At 37.1% G+C, this 15,429-nt stretch overlaps 1 protein-coding gene across 1 annotated transcript in view; it reads right to left on the bottom strand.

The window, feature by feature from the left end:
• The window catches only part of itgb1a (integrin, beta 1a), a 38,605-nt gene extending 24,999 nt beyond the window's left edge, over positions 1 to 13,606 (bottom strand). The window contains exon 1 of the mRNA XM_066682670.1: positions 13,352 to 13,606. The gene's annotated coding sequence lies outside the window, so the exon portion shown is untranslated. The remainder of the gene's footprint in view (positions 1 to 13,351) is intronic.
• Positions 13,607 to 15,429: the final 1,823 nt, after the last annotated feature.

Genomic DNA, 15,429 nt, shown 5'->3' with positions numbered 1-15,429 from the left:
CTAACAAATATGTGCTGAAGCTGACACGTTTAATGTCAAAGACAAAGTGAGGTCAATATCCGGCAAGATCTGAGGTTTAACTGAGCGTGCACACCGAAAGCAATAAAATCGCTCTTTGCTGCCTGTGCAGCAGGCGATGTGTCGCTGGTGGGCGTGTCCAGCAACACGTGAACAGTAAAGCAACCAGTAACAGTAAAGTAAAGCACAGGCATAGGCACAAAATTATCACAACCTTGACTAGACATTTTACCTTTGATCAGAACCTCATTTTATAATTAACTTATAAAAATAATTAACTTATTAAAATAATTTGGGCATAATGTCATTTATCAAAAAAATATCTCTACTTAAACATTCAAAGCAAATATTATTTACACTTTCGGTTGTAGTAAATAACAAAACATACTGTATACTTGAACTTCAAACAACAGTAAGGTTTGTCCTTCATTTTGAGAAAGGAACAAATCCTCAGTAGGACCCAAAGTGAATGGAGCAGTTCTGAGGGAACGTGAAGACCTGTTTTCTGGTTGGTAGTCGCCGCCGCGCATCACTGCTCATTTGCATAGAGATGAGCAGAGATGAACTTCATCGTGTAACTGAATTCGCCTACTTCACATCGCTAACAGTCAAGTCACTCAACGTTGCCCAGTGACTCTGACTCTTGTTGAAAATGAATGACTTCCGGTCGCCGTGTTGCTTTTGGTGTGCATGCACAGTGACTGTGTAGATAGATGTGGGTTCACTATTTGGCAAACAGATCACTGTTGCCCTTTCTATCTATGTGTTAAAACATATTATTAATGGTTTTTAATGCATTAACAGCATTTTTCATTACCATTAATAAACATATTTTAAATCATTTATAAACCTCTATAAATGCAGTCTAAAGTGATACTGGTGATTTTTTAAAAAATGAATATTTTGGAATTTCATCTGGGTTATTAAATTCCTCCACAGTTATGACATTATTGCTGTGGGTAGAGAGTTAAAATGAACTTTTCACTGTTACAAAATACAAACACAACAATTTAAGCCATTAGTAATTCAGTAAGTAAATTAAAATCCATTAATTTCTGTACAACCTGTTTTTTTTATATTACAAATAAATTTGTCATTCAAATACTTCCACAGGAAACTGAAAGAGAATTAAATATTGTAAACCATGAAACGTTTGATGAAACAGAGCTTGTCCATGAACTCAAGGACCCATGAAACCAAATGCAAAAAAAGTGCATTTTTTATATTTGTGATAGAGCACTGTGGTTTCCCTTCTTCTGCAGAGTGGGCCTACATCCAAATCTACTGAAAATAACTGGCACAGATTTTATTGAATACAGCAATGAGGCCACATCCTCAAGCTGGAGAACACTACAGTATGTAAATGTTCTTCAAAACAAAGAAAGGGGAGGGAAAAAAAAAAACAAATATGAGAGTGTGGCCCTCCATGGAAGGACACTGAAATCCCACCCCTATTCTAGGGAAACTGCAGACCCGGCTTTTCTGGAGCATGGAAAACCCTGCTTTTCAACACCAACCTCTCTCACAGAGTTAACCACCCCCCCACCATTCTGAGACTGGGAAAGGGGAATCAGGACGTCCACACAAATACCCTGTTCATCCTCTCCCTGAAGAGAGGGCCAAACACAACCATGACATAATACCCACTTTAACGCGGAGGAGCGTGTAATGAGGTCGAGGTCCAAACGGAACAATCTGCCCACAGAGTCTGAAACTACCCCAGGCCCCCCTCTCTCTCTTTAACTCCCTCACAAATCCCCTGTCTGCCTGCTGCTTTTTTCCAAAATCTGTTTCTCATTCGCTTATGACAGACAAAAGGCATATATTATAAAGAGCTGGACACAGAATGGGAGGACCAGAGTTATAGACTAGTAATTTATGCATGTGTGTTTCCATAATAAGTATTTTGGAAATATTTACAATGCTTAAATAAATAAATAGCTGACCTTCATATTGACACTAATTTTACTTCAGTTAAAGCTGTAATATCATTAAGCTCAGCACCAATTATTCATGTATAATCCATATCATTAATTTCTGCTCTGCTCACTATTGTGTTGATGGTGCTGTTGGTTCTGACACAGAATATACATTATATTATTATAATAACATGTCCATTTGCAGAAGATTTATAGCATTTTCCAATTCATAATGGGCTCAATGTTTTCAATGTGAAAGAACTAATTAGCACCTCCCTATAACTATGGGACAGTGTGGCTGTAATCCATGCAGAATGTATGTTGGCTTGCTAAAATAAGCAAGGCCTTCCCTGAAAAAGATAAGAATGCCAGCATGTTGCTATAAAAGTTGTATATAGTATCATTCTGCATTAAAGGTACATTCAAAAGATCTGCAAATCACCCTTGCCATGTGCACTAATGCACCCCCATGGCGATACAGATGATGGATTTTGAATTGTGTGATTATGTGAAGCCATATGGCCCCTTTCCTCTTTAGCCCAGACATGTTTCCACTTTGCCAGGCCTAAGAAAGCACTTGCATTTCTGGATGCTATTTTTATATGATTACATTGCATGTTTTTTTTTTTTTGGTTTTAGGCCTTTTTGCTTACAAATAAAGATTCCTCTGAATATTTTAATAATATTATGTATTGTAGAATAGCACACACACAAGTTGTTTTAGCTTTTTTACATAGTGAAATATTTCAAGAATCATGTTTCTCAATTTGCCTTTGCATACATTAAAAAAAATGATGAACCCCTCCCTATTGTTACTTCTGAAATATTTAGCTTTTCTCAGATACTCTTTTTTTTTAATACAATCATGTCACTAACCTGTTGCCTAGTTAATATATATTTTTAGCATTACACAACTTTAACATTATTTGGTTGCCCCGTCACCACATTTTTGGTATGTGCTGCTGTCATCAAATTTAAAATGGGCTTATATCTTAAATATAATTACCTAAATGCAATTAAAATCCCAGTTTCAACATCTGAACTATTGCCTTTGGACTGTTTTCATTTGAAGATAATGTTTGAATCATTTTCACATTTTGGCATTATCTTTTTATTTGTATTTTGCACTGTGTCCCCAATTTTATGAAAATGGGTTTTTTTATTATAAGGCAGCTGCATGAAACAGTACAGCCAACAACAAAATTACAGTTAAAAATCTTGGCTTCTAAGGGTTAACCATGAACAAATTGATTCCTAAAAAATGCAAGTTGAACCCATGTGCAGTTCAGTGTGGGCTGTGTAATCCTGGCTGAGTCTCGCCTGCCGTACAATTGCTGAGTTGGCTTTCTTTCACGGGCTTTGCAGGAAACTGGCCTCATCACAGAGGATAACAGTGCACAGCCTGGCACATTGCCAGAAAGCCTTTCACTGTGTGGGTCAGAGTGTTAAAAATGAGACATCCATTGCCGCTCTGAGCTCAAACTCAATGAAGAATCTACACTTAACAACTTTTGCTGTTGCTGGAGATCATCTACACTATTTGTACAAATAAGATGTCTGAGGGTCTCTATCTCTGCTGTAATAAATTGGCAAAATGTCAAATAGGTGTCACTTCTTGCACTGAATCTGCTCTATCTGGCCTCCAGTCAAGGACATCTTAAAGGATTTACGATCTGGGAACAAGAGGCACTTCAACATGCCCATCTACACCTTTCATTATGCTAGCACACTGATTCATATCACTAAAGAGGAGAGAAGACACAGATAGATCCTGCTGAAAGGGAACCGTCACTCAGCGAGAGGAAATTAAACAAGGCATATAAAGCAAGGAAGACACCAGCCATGAATTCAAAGACAGCACCCAGTTTCCAATGTCTAACCACATGCTGTAAACAGAAAGGTTTTAATGATTTAGAAGACTAGACAGACTAGACTAGATTAGGAAGGAAGCTAGGAATGACCTGATATCTGCATGTATGTGTGGTAAATGCTGTAAATCAAGGTTTGCAATGAAGGCCCTCGTGACTTCAGACTGTTCACATCAAAGAAGCTGATTGTCCTCTTGACGTTCAAAGGGTCCAATGGTCTCTAATTTTTAACCTAATCTGAAAGAGGGAAGAACGCACTGAAACTAAAGCTAACCTTTTGTCCCTAAACCATCAGAGTGAGTACACTTCCAACAGGAGTGGTCAAATAAGCTTGCACTCACAGGCTATTTAAAGAAAAATATAATAATAAAATAAATAAATAGATAATAACATTTTCCATTACTAATGCATTCAGTTTTACAGTGATGTTTTGGGCATTTTAATAGCTCACAAAAAAGTCAAGCTGTGGTATAAACGACATCAAGCAATCTGGATGACAAAAGGGAAACATTTATTGTGATTAAATATGCAAATATATGGATTCTATGATTGATTAGCAATGTTAGCCTCACTCATTAGTTACTGGTTGCTCTTTGTAACATACACTCAATAATCTGCTGTCATAAATGACTGAGTTGATAGTTGTAACCTAGATACCCAGCGTAATTTAGCTTATTTCGCTCATTTGTCGTTGGCGCCTTAAAAAAAATCACTCATTGTTATATCTGTCAGTAAATTACAGTATATATATACACTACAGGTCCAAAGTCGATAGTCAGTGTACCAAATTACAGCTAAAAGTCACTGCTTTTCATTGATTTAATTCTGTAAATTTCAAAATCATTGTGATGCGCCACTGACCTAGGGAGAACAGTTGTTGGTAATCTAGGTTCAGCACTGTAGAAAATGTCATTTTTGAAAGAAGGTAGGAAAACACCCCCTCTCTCCCCACTGATTTCAGTACAGTGCTGTAAAATATAATTATACTAGAGAAGCCTCAGGAGCAAATAAATAAATATATAAATAACCTAGTGTTCCTATAAATTAACAAAAATCATGGTTACACCAAAGAACATTGATTCATCAAACAGCCACAGTGCACTGGCAAGCATGCTAATAAAATCTGTTATTTCATTTATAATTTGCACTCTAGGGCGGCACGGTGGTGCAAATGTTTTGCTAATGGTATTTAAAAACACCTTTCAGCTAGTTGTGTGCAGACATAATGTACAAACCTGCCTGCTTTTCAAAAACAATCAAATAAATGTAATGCCCTCAGTGTAACAAAATGGACAGCCCATTATAATACTGTGCTGTGATTATTAGTTCACCTAAAATGCCATTAGAGACAACAAAACAAAAACTGTACTGTCTGAAAATGCCAAAAGATTGTTTCATGCATGGAATTTGGATGAGAGGGTCATTCCACATTCCAGAGGCACTGGACAACACTGCACTGACCCCATGCCAGGCCATTACAAACCCATTTCAAGCTAATTAAATGTATGATGTCTTTCTGGCCCACATGAACATAGCCCACATTGTGGCCAACAGAGATTGTCATTCTTTCCCATAGGTTCGTAGGACAGCACAACTTTCAGACTGTTTAAATCTATAGTTTAGTTTAGTTTAGTTTAGTCAGGATAGTCAAAGCATCTGGTAGAACTCAGTTTGACAAAAACAGACTCTGAGAGGCAACATTAAACTGGAATCCATACCAGTCAATTACAGACTACTGACTCTGCATAAGTTGTAGAGAAGCTGAATATAAAAACTGAAAAAAATTCATAATCATTACAACTTTAATTAATATACAAAGTGACTAAAATGTATCTTTTTAAATCAAAGCAAAATTTAAATAGACAGACAGAACTGCTGTTTTGTTTTCTACAGTTAATAGCTGCCGCAGCTATTATTATCCACTGCTGTTCTTTAAAAGATCCTACAGCACTAAATCAGATATATCAGTTATTAGTGATCGACCGATATATCGGCCAGCCGATTAATCTGCCCGATTTTTGGCATTTTTTATATAATCAGCATCGGCTGATATATGAGCGCAAGAGGCTTTCATTGATTTAATTATTTTATATATAATCCCACTCGATAAATAAGTATTTTTGGTTGAGATATACTGCCCAGAAATTGTTATGAAAAAATATTAGTGACAGTACAGATTTTCAGATTTTTCACGGTGCTATATTTGAGTAATGTGTAACATTGAGTAACATACACCAATCAAGCGGGCAGACTCTCAGGATCACGAGGATATACGCTAAAATATTGGACTAAGGGACTAAAGCCGAAACTTTAGGTTTACTCCACTTCAAAACAAGACTAAATCTGAGTCTCTCAGTCAAACCATTCGTGAGTAATCCTCATGTTTGTGTCAAGAGTACTGGCCGAAAAAAAATCCACAGAAAATAATACACATTTTCAAAAAAATATATATATATATGATCCTCATGGAGCCATGTCACTGCCACATAGCTCAGGCACTCAGCTTTCCAAGGACAGGTCAATCAAATCTGTATACCAATCAGTGACAGAGTTATGGCGACGCGCACCCAAGGAGGAGGGACAAACATGCAGCAGAGCGCATACATCAGCGCCTAACAGACCCAGACACCGCGAGAGAGACTCAAATGGTTCTATTTGACAGCCACAAGCTCCATAAACAATAATCAAGTCAATAAACATGTTTTGAAAACTTAGGTGTCTTTTACTAGTTACATTTCCCCCACTGAGGACATTTAAATACAGCAGAGGGTGTGGGGGAAGTTGCTGAGCTCTACAACCAATCAGAGTGCAGCTCTCGCCTTTTAACACGTCAGACATTTAAAGAGACACTGTACACGGTGAGAAACAAGTGTAAACATCAGAAATAAACTCCGTACATCAGAATAAATCACACCATAACTAAGGGATTTTACTGTTTGATGAGGGGTAAATGGCCACTTGGTGACGGACAGGAGATGAGTTTCTCATAGAAAGTAAAAAAAATAACTAAGATGTTGACATTAGGTCAAGACAAGATAAATACACTGTATTTTTGCAGACACTTGGAGAAGCCATCTGTCCACTGTCTGCTCCAACATGAATAACTTCAAATCAGTAGGAGGTATCAACTCCAAATTTTACCTGATGGAAGTAGACCCCTGGAAACAAGTTTAAAAAGACAAAAGTAATGGGACTCAGGAACTCTTCAGTTTAATTTTTCAAAAATAAGACAAGAGCCTATTTTTTGTGGTTTTCATAAGCTTTTGACCACTTCATATATATTCCAGGACCTCTAAATGCTTTCTTTTACAAATTTGAAGGGTTTTCTGTAAAAATAAATCATGGTAAAGCCTCTAGTTTATTCACTGCCTGAGGAATAGGAATATCGGCTTTACATATCGGCCATCGGCCACTACTGCTGTCATAACATTGGCATTGGCACCGGCCATCAAAAAACCCATATCGGTCGATCACTACTGGTTATATTTAATACCTATGACATTTCAATTAATGTGTTTCCATGTCATTTAAAATTCTGATTATTGTGATAAATACATGATTGAAAAAGGCAAATTCTGGGAAAAATAATAATATTGGTTTATATAAATCATTGATTCTTGACTCCAGAGACTCCTAAGGAATTTCACATTTTCCCCTGTGCTAACAAAGCTGATTCAGCTCATGAGCTAATGATCAAACTCTCCATCAGCTGGGTATGCTCAAAGACAGTGTTACTTTAAACAAATGTTCATGACAGGCCTACTTTAAACCAAACTCTTGAATTCAACCTGTGAAACTTATAAACATTTTTGATAAAGTGACTGTATCTTGTTGAAAAAGCCTAATGTTTAACTCTGCTGCTACTAGTGATACATACTCAATACTTTTCACTTAAACTGGATAAAACAGCAAATGTTTACTTCCATTACACTAATAAAAACGGATCGTAGCAGTCAGTTGGGCTGTGAGAAGAGTTTCTGGAAAAGGAGAAGCAGAAACAATTGACAAGGCGGAAAACTGTCCTGTAGTTTCCAGTCATGAGAAATATTTGGGGGAAAAAATTGTATTAATTAGGAAAAAATAATATTATAGATTGAAACTGTGCCTGTAATCTCTGTCAGTTCGTTTATTCCATTTATTATTCATTTGTTCAGAACAACAACAATAATATACAGACTTGGTAAAATCTACAAAAGATAAATGACAATGGCATAATTCTTCATAGTTTTTAATGACTAAATATGCTTTTGATCCCTTATATTTCCTAGAGATGCACACACATTTCTGCAGCTGAAGTATTGCTCACTGCAGCTGACAACCAATAATTGAGTGTTATGCACATAGATGTAGTCACTCATGGTGAAAATTCACTGTATTGCAGCATGGTGGAAACTTGATTGACAGTCTGAGAGCAGTTTCACTGCTTTACCAATCAGATTACACACACACACACACACACACACACACACACACACACACACATACACACACACTTAAACCAATGGCTAGATCATCAACTGGGCAGGACTCCTAACATTATATTCACCTACCATAGTAGCTAATCAAAAACTTAGATATCAAATATCAGACGTAAGTCTTCTGATGAGTCACCCTATGGACACCCTGTTGCTTTAAATGTCAGAAATAAATTAACAAAATATACAAGAGTACAAGGAACAAAAGAAACACTGAGCATCTGAGAGGACATTTTCAGACACACCGCACACATTATGGTTTACAACAGCATACTGCAAGAATGCTCCCCACAATTCAAGGAAAAGTCAGGAAAACAAACCAAACCCACAAAAATGTTTTGAAGACTTTTCAGTAGAGAAGATACTGAGCTCCCAGGTCAGTTGTAGCAAAACATTCCCAAGGTTTCATGAGAAATGAACATTCAAATGCATTTGTTTTAAACACATCTGGCAAAATTTCAAATATTATTTCAGTTTTAAATTACACATTAATGATTGATATCTGTAAATTCAAAAGTTATTCAAGAAAACAACAACATGCAACCAAAGCAAGAATCCATAAAGGCTAAGCACCAGCTATATGAAAATGTGAAACAAATAAATACAATGGAATTTGAGTTCTTAACTTGTGTTTATTGATAGTCAGAAAACATGTTATTTCATACTAATTCAAGGAACAAGTTTTAAAAGACCGTTGGTACCCATCCCCCCCCCCCCCCCCCCAGCGGACGTAGCTGCATTATGGAAGTTTATAGTGTCGGATGATTTCGAGTTCAACTTTGATCACATTTACAAGAATAACGGAGTTTAGCTTATTGCTAGGCTATTGTCATGAATAATGTTGGTTATTTAGCTAGATACTGTGATAACAGTCAGTCATAACGGTGTTTTACCGTGGCGTTGTTCAGCTGTTGTCCACCAGTGACGTCACGGGTGCGTTCAAGAATTTCCGTAGCGAGCTCTGGTTTTTCTGTCAGTTTAATAAAATTGTCAGTTTTAAAGCAAATTAAGCATGTTATTTTCATTTTAATTCATACTTATATATGTCAGTAACTAAAATAATGTGAAATATTCATGGAGGTCCATTAAGTGGTGCTTAGCCTTTAAAGGGAACATTCATGATTTTAATTAAAATACTTTTTTTAAATAAAATTCTGAGGATGTTTCCTCACCATTTGCTAGCTCTGCAGCCTGTCTGCATGCTCGAAACCAGTGTAATGTGTTTATGGAGCCCCAATGTCTGTAAATGGTTTAAAACAAAAAAATAAACAAACAAACAAACAGTCTCTGTCCAGTATTCTAGGCTTTCTCTCTCTCTCTCTCTCTGCTCATGGCAGAGTAAAAGTAAAGATAAACTTGCTGTTTGGCCATGCGTCTGCATAGACAACCATCTGCATCATGAACATAACTGTTCACGTATTTGTCTATGTGCTACGCTTGTAACTGGAGGCTTCAACTAGAGGGCAGACCAGAGAATGATGCAGGTAATTGCTGATTTGGCTCTGACTCAGCCTTGTTCATAACTTTCCACAATTGTGATGCTGTGCTCACCTGCACAGCCCCCTACTGTGTACGCGTGTACTGCACCTTGCATACGCATTGCATTTTATTTTCTGAGGATGTGCACCATACGGACGCAGGATACAGGAGGCAGTCACGATGTGTACATAAACGTGTGGTTAACAAGTATATATCTTTACCCTAAGGCATCTGGAGTTTTTTAGACAACAGATAGAACTCCAAAACATTGAAAAACACAAACCAATGAGGATATTGCTCTATTCCTGCTCCATAGGTCAGTAATATTGACTTATTTTTACTGTTTCGGATTCTTTAAGGTGGACTCGGGAGATGACTAAAGGCATTACAAAAAGTGCTACAAAACTGAATAACTCTAGTTACAAATGTGTTCCTGTGGTATTTCAAACAGTGAATAAAAACTTAGAGAAGTTAAACTTCAGCCACGTACAAACAACAGTAATTTTTTTCCCTCTCAAACACTCTGTTCTACATTAAAAGATGCTGAGCTTCTGAGTGTAAACAAACCAGAGAAGGCACAGTTTCCCACCATTGTAGACATCCCCTTTAACTGATTCTATTAAATAAATCAATACAAGGTGCTAAGTATATCATTAAATTTACTAAATACTTTCTTACTTACTACTATTAAACAGTCCTTAGAAATTAATTGTTCAATCTGTACTTGCCTAAAGTCATTTCCATGTTCAGTTTAGTAATAAATCATTAATCTTGCCATTGAATTATGCAAATTAATTTGAGATGTGTTCTAGTTTCTATTTCATGTTTTAAAGTTATATTAAAGTGATAATCTCTGTCCAAAATATTTCCATCCAGTAATACCAATCAAATTAATCAATAGCAAATAGAGATGCAAATATTTACCAGAACGTTTGATCAATAACAGATCACGATTAGCTGCCAATTAGTCACTACCTGACAAGCTGAAATCAGTCACAGGGCTGATCAATTTTAGAAAGAATAGTATCAGTGCTGAAATCTAATTGGCAGATCTAGATTCAATGGCATTGTTAAAGTTTTTAATAATGAGCAGAGATTTTAAAACATATTTGTATGGATGAATATAATATGTGGGACCAGGTATAAGTATAAAGTAAGTAAATGTCTCAAAACTGTGCTAAACCCACTCTACATAAGAAAACAGCTTTGTTTAAGCTGAAAGAATTACAAGTGTGTGTTCATGGCTACGTGACCAAATACTAAAAAGTGACAGAAAACAAAATGAGCCAGTTCTAATCTAAATTACTTCCACAGTCCACACCTAAGTACAACTAAATGAAAATAGCCAAGAAAATTATTAAAGTGATGATGCTAATACTGCACATATTTAGGGTCAAAATCCTCTCCTGGCAAGTAGCCCTCAACAGCTGACTGAGTGACATTGAACAAACACAAGCAGGTTTGAACACACAGACACACACACTTTCAAGTAACAGCACATGTGTGTAAGAAGGTGTCATCATTAAACTGACAAGAGTCTGCGCAGCAGCTGCCTTTGTTTTAGAGGCTGCAATCAATCAACTGGCAAACTCAGTCTAACCCCCAACAACACACAACTATTTATGTCTAGAAAATGGAGGGTTTTATATGCATTATAATAGAAAATATACAGGGATGTAACAATACACTGTGATAGCATAGCTAGTTTGTAGTTTGTTTTATTTCTGTGCAGAAATTGTATAAAAACAAACACACACATAAATAGCTGTATGCAATTATTCTTATCTCTGAAGTGCTACACCCACATCCCTGATTAAATAAGGCCCTGGATGTTCTCACCCTCTGTGAAAGCAATGCTTTTCCTCCTTCTCCCCCACCCACTGCTCTGTGTTTACAGTCACTAGCAGATTACAGCAATGTCCCTCTTCTGCTATGAAGGACAGGACCGGGACAGCCAGACAACCTTCACCAGACTAAATGATACCTGGTCACCCCGACATGTCCCGATCCAATCAATTAAGCTTCTGTCATTTTAGTCATTGGGACAATGCCACATTGGACAATGGCTAGTTTTATTTTACATTTGTAGTAATCTGACTAATGGGTAGACTGGAATGAAAAGAGTAGGCCTAATACGCATTCATTACATATCTTTAATTGAAGGCAGTACATATAACAATTTTAAAAGGAAAATAATAATAATAGAAAATTTTAAAACACTGTCTGATCACTTTCACAATCAGAGATCTTCTTTGGTATGTGCACTGGCATCAAGTCATATAAACTTCCTGTGTACTGACACCTGCAGACATACATCTCCTTTATTTATGTGCATTAAATTTTGTTTAATTACAACGAATACTTCTAAAGATATCATTCAAATATTGTCACTTTTAGTGAATATGGTAGCATTTAACTCAAAACATGCTAATTTAATCAATCCTATGCATTCCATTGGTGGAAAATGGTTGTCTTAGTTGCCATTTATAACAATCTCCACAACCACAACAAGGGTCATGTAAATTTTTGTTGTTTGGTTTTCTTCACTTTCTATTTATGAACATGTGAAGGACCACAAGAGGTTTCATTCCACTTGAGGTGCTGTAACCGGGGTATAGCTCTGTTTCAAGGCCAAAGTTGAGATTATCTCAATTATAATGTAACTACTTTATTAATGTAGACCTGTCCTGAGTAGGTAAAGGATTTGAGAGGCCTGCTTATGGCTAGCTGGGATCAATAGCTCTACTCGAATAAAGCTAAACTTTTTACATCTAAAAGCTACATCAGAGGGCAGAGTAAAACAATCTGCTTCAGTCTTTAGAATCGGAATTCAGAGCGTTAAGCTACACTTTTTATTTACTCCCTGTACTGATCACTAACCCTAAAGGTAAAGCGTACTACTAAAAACAGTCCTGCACGTTTTTGCATTTTTTTTTTTGTTTAAAAAATAACAGATAATAAACCAACTTTATTTCTTTAATTCAATTCGTTGTTTAGGTATTGTGCCTTTAATATGTTGATGTGATATTATCTAGTGCTTAACCTTTAAATCTCTGTATGAATCAGAATGAAAATGATCGACATTAGCCCAGTTTTCCCATCAGTGCACCCCTTTATAAAACACACCCTGAACGCGTGGAAATTAGAAACTATAAAGACACTAAATGAGTTGAACGACAAAGATATATTTCCTTGGGCGTTACAGTGGTTTTGATAGAAGCATTTTTATGAGAATTGTGGTAATGTAGTACTGTGTGTGAGGAGCCTAAGGTACTATTTTTGCTGAAGCCACACTTTGAAGCAGGCTTCGTTTTTTTTTCTATTCTTATTTTATCCTCACCAACAAACCAATACCATGCGCCGTTATATATTCACTCACAGCTTAAAACGAGAAAAACATTCGCAACTTTGAAGCTAACTTGCTAATTCCCAGTTCAATCCCCAGTACGGAGAAATAAAGAAGAGAAAAGTGGCCTTAGCTCAAAACAGAAGCCTGGAATCGGCTATCGGAGTCTCGGGAACTCTGAGAGAAGAGACAAACATGAAAAGGAAAAAATACCGCTTCCCCGCTGAAAAACATAAATGTATTTACCTTTTAAGCGCTACTTTTTGGTGTATATGACTGTGAGGACTCCACAGGCTGGAGTCCCTCTGTCCTTTCTACTGTTCCCTTCTTCTCTCCTTACTTCTCCTCTCCTCTTTTCGCCAAACGACTCGCAACCCTCTTCAGGAAAACTCTCTCTAGAGCCGCTCACTCCATCTTCCTTCCATCCACAACCAGTTTAATCACCACAGTAAAGCCCCTAGAGCTCAAATTTACCACCAACTTTACACCAGAACATCGCAGAAGAACAGTGCAGAGAGAGAGAGAGAGAGAGAGAGAGAGAGAGAGGGAGAGAGAGAGAGAGGGGGGGAGAGAGAGAGGGGGGGAGCGAGCGAGAGAGAGAGCGTCCTCTACTGTCGTCTCACAAATTCAGCCTCTAAATTGCAGGTTTGTTTTTCAGAACTCTATCAAAAATATATTTATATTTTCACCCCGGTAATTATTGTGCCAGCATTACTAAAGGGTTTATATTAAAATCAATATTTTGACAACACTACTCTATATTTACTGGGAACATACAGCACTTATATAGTATAAATACTACATAAATAGGAACATACATCAGAATGAAGAAATAGAGAAATGACCTCATACTGAAATATCACTGTCTATGCAGTTACAGGCCCCTTCTTCTTTTGCTGAAATGTATGGAAACAAACTTTCCCAACGAGACCAATAAAGAACAGTCAAAATGTATGCGTTAGCGTGTGCTTCGTTAAAACTGTTGTTCTGAGCAGACTGTTTGGGTCTTTTGACCAGTTGCAACATTCCCAAACCCACTACAGACAAAGACCGTGTTTGTGTGAGAGAGAGAGAATAAAGAGGTAATAGAGTCTGTCGACCTGCTCTAGAGAAGTCACAGCCTTCCCCACCCCCTCGGCCTCTGACCCACTCCACTGTAGGGCTGTCTCACTCCCCTCTAAAACATACCCTTTCATATTCTTCAAGAAGGCACTCTGTTTATGTTCAATATCTAGAGACACATTACCAAACCCCTTTACACAGCAAAAGATTTTGAGGAAGTCAGGTTTTCCTGTCTGGTCTCTGGAGAGTTGGTTTCTTGTTGCATTTTCTTCTGCTTGCCATGCTTTACAGTCTGTCTCTCTCTCTCTCTCTCTCTCTCTCTCTCTCTCTCTCTCTCTCTCTCTTTCTCTCTCTCTCTCTTTCCATTTACTCCCTTTTCTATTGTTGTTGTTTAATTCAGTCTTTTCGTGTGTTAATTTTTATGCTAGCAATGTTGTTTATCTCTATTATGAAAGATTCTCAGAAAATGTTGCAGTGTGGTCATGCTGCAAACTTTTGCAAGCTTCTTTGAACCATTATACACCAGGCTTGGGTAATTGTATTTCATTCTTATCATGCAACATGGTTTGAATGACAGTAAAGCTGAATCTGAGCCAGAAAGTGGCTTAGATTTAAATCTCAACCTTCACCTTCATTCAGGTCTCATGGCTCTATGAATGTGCAATAGCTCCCCTCCACTCTCCACTTAATCCTCCACTTCTCACCTGCACCCCACCACAAATTGACGAGATTGGGTACTTAGTTTTATGATGTAAGGAAACTGTCTGAATTGGCCACATTTACTGAGACACATTTACACATTTACTGATTTACTGAGATTCCAACAGGGAATGCTGTGTTGACTGATCATTTAGCTCATCATGCATTATCTAGTCGTCTAGTCTGTAAAACAACAGCACACTGAAATCTATGTAAAACATATGATTTTCATGGAGGGGGTCTTTAAAGGATGCTTGGTGTTATTTTATTATTACTGTTCAATTATAATTTATCTTCTGCCCTCTAGTGGTGTTACAGGGAGACACATACATACAGAAAAAACACATTCTCAATGCTGTCTGAATGAAGAAAGCCAGAGGAAACCCACAAACTGCAGTCTTTCTTCCAAAATATCTTTACCTATAGCAAAATATAACAGTAGATGTGTTTATTTATAGCAGTGAAGAACATCCCAGATAGGATTTCAAATGCTTTTGTTTATTGATTTAATTTACCACCCAGCTGAATCATGTTTGTAATCAGAACTGAGCCAATTCAGATAA

The sequence above is a fragment of the Hoplias malabaricus genome, chromosome 10 (genome assembly GCF_029633855.1).
Source record: "Hoplias malabaricus isolate fHopMal1 chromosome 10, fHopMal1.hap1, whole genome shotgun sequence".
Classification (NCBI taxonomy): Eukaryota; Metazoa; Chordata; class Actinopteri; order Characiformes; family Erythrinidae; genus Hoplias; species Hoplias malabaricus.
Note: the sequence above shows the minus strand (reverse complement) of the source record. Positions and strands in the feature narration are given on the sequence as shown.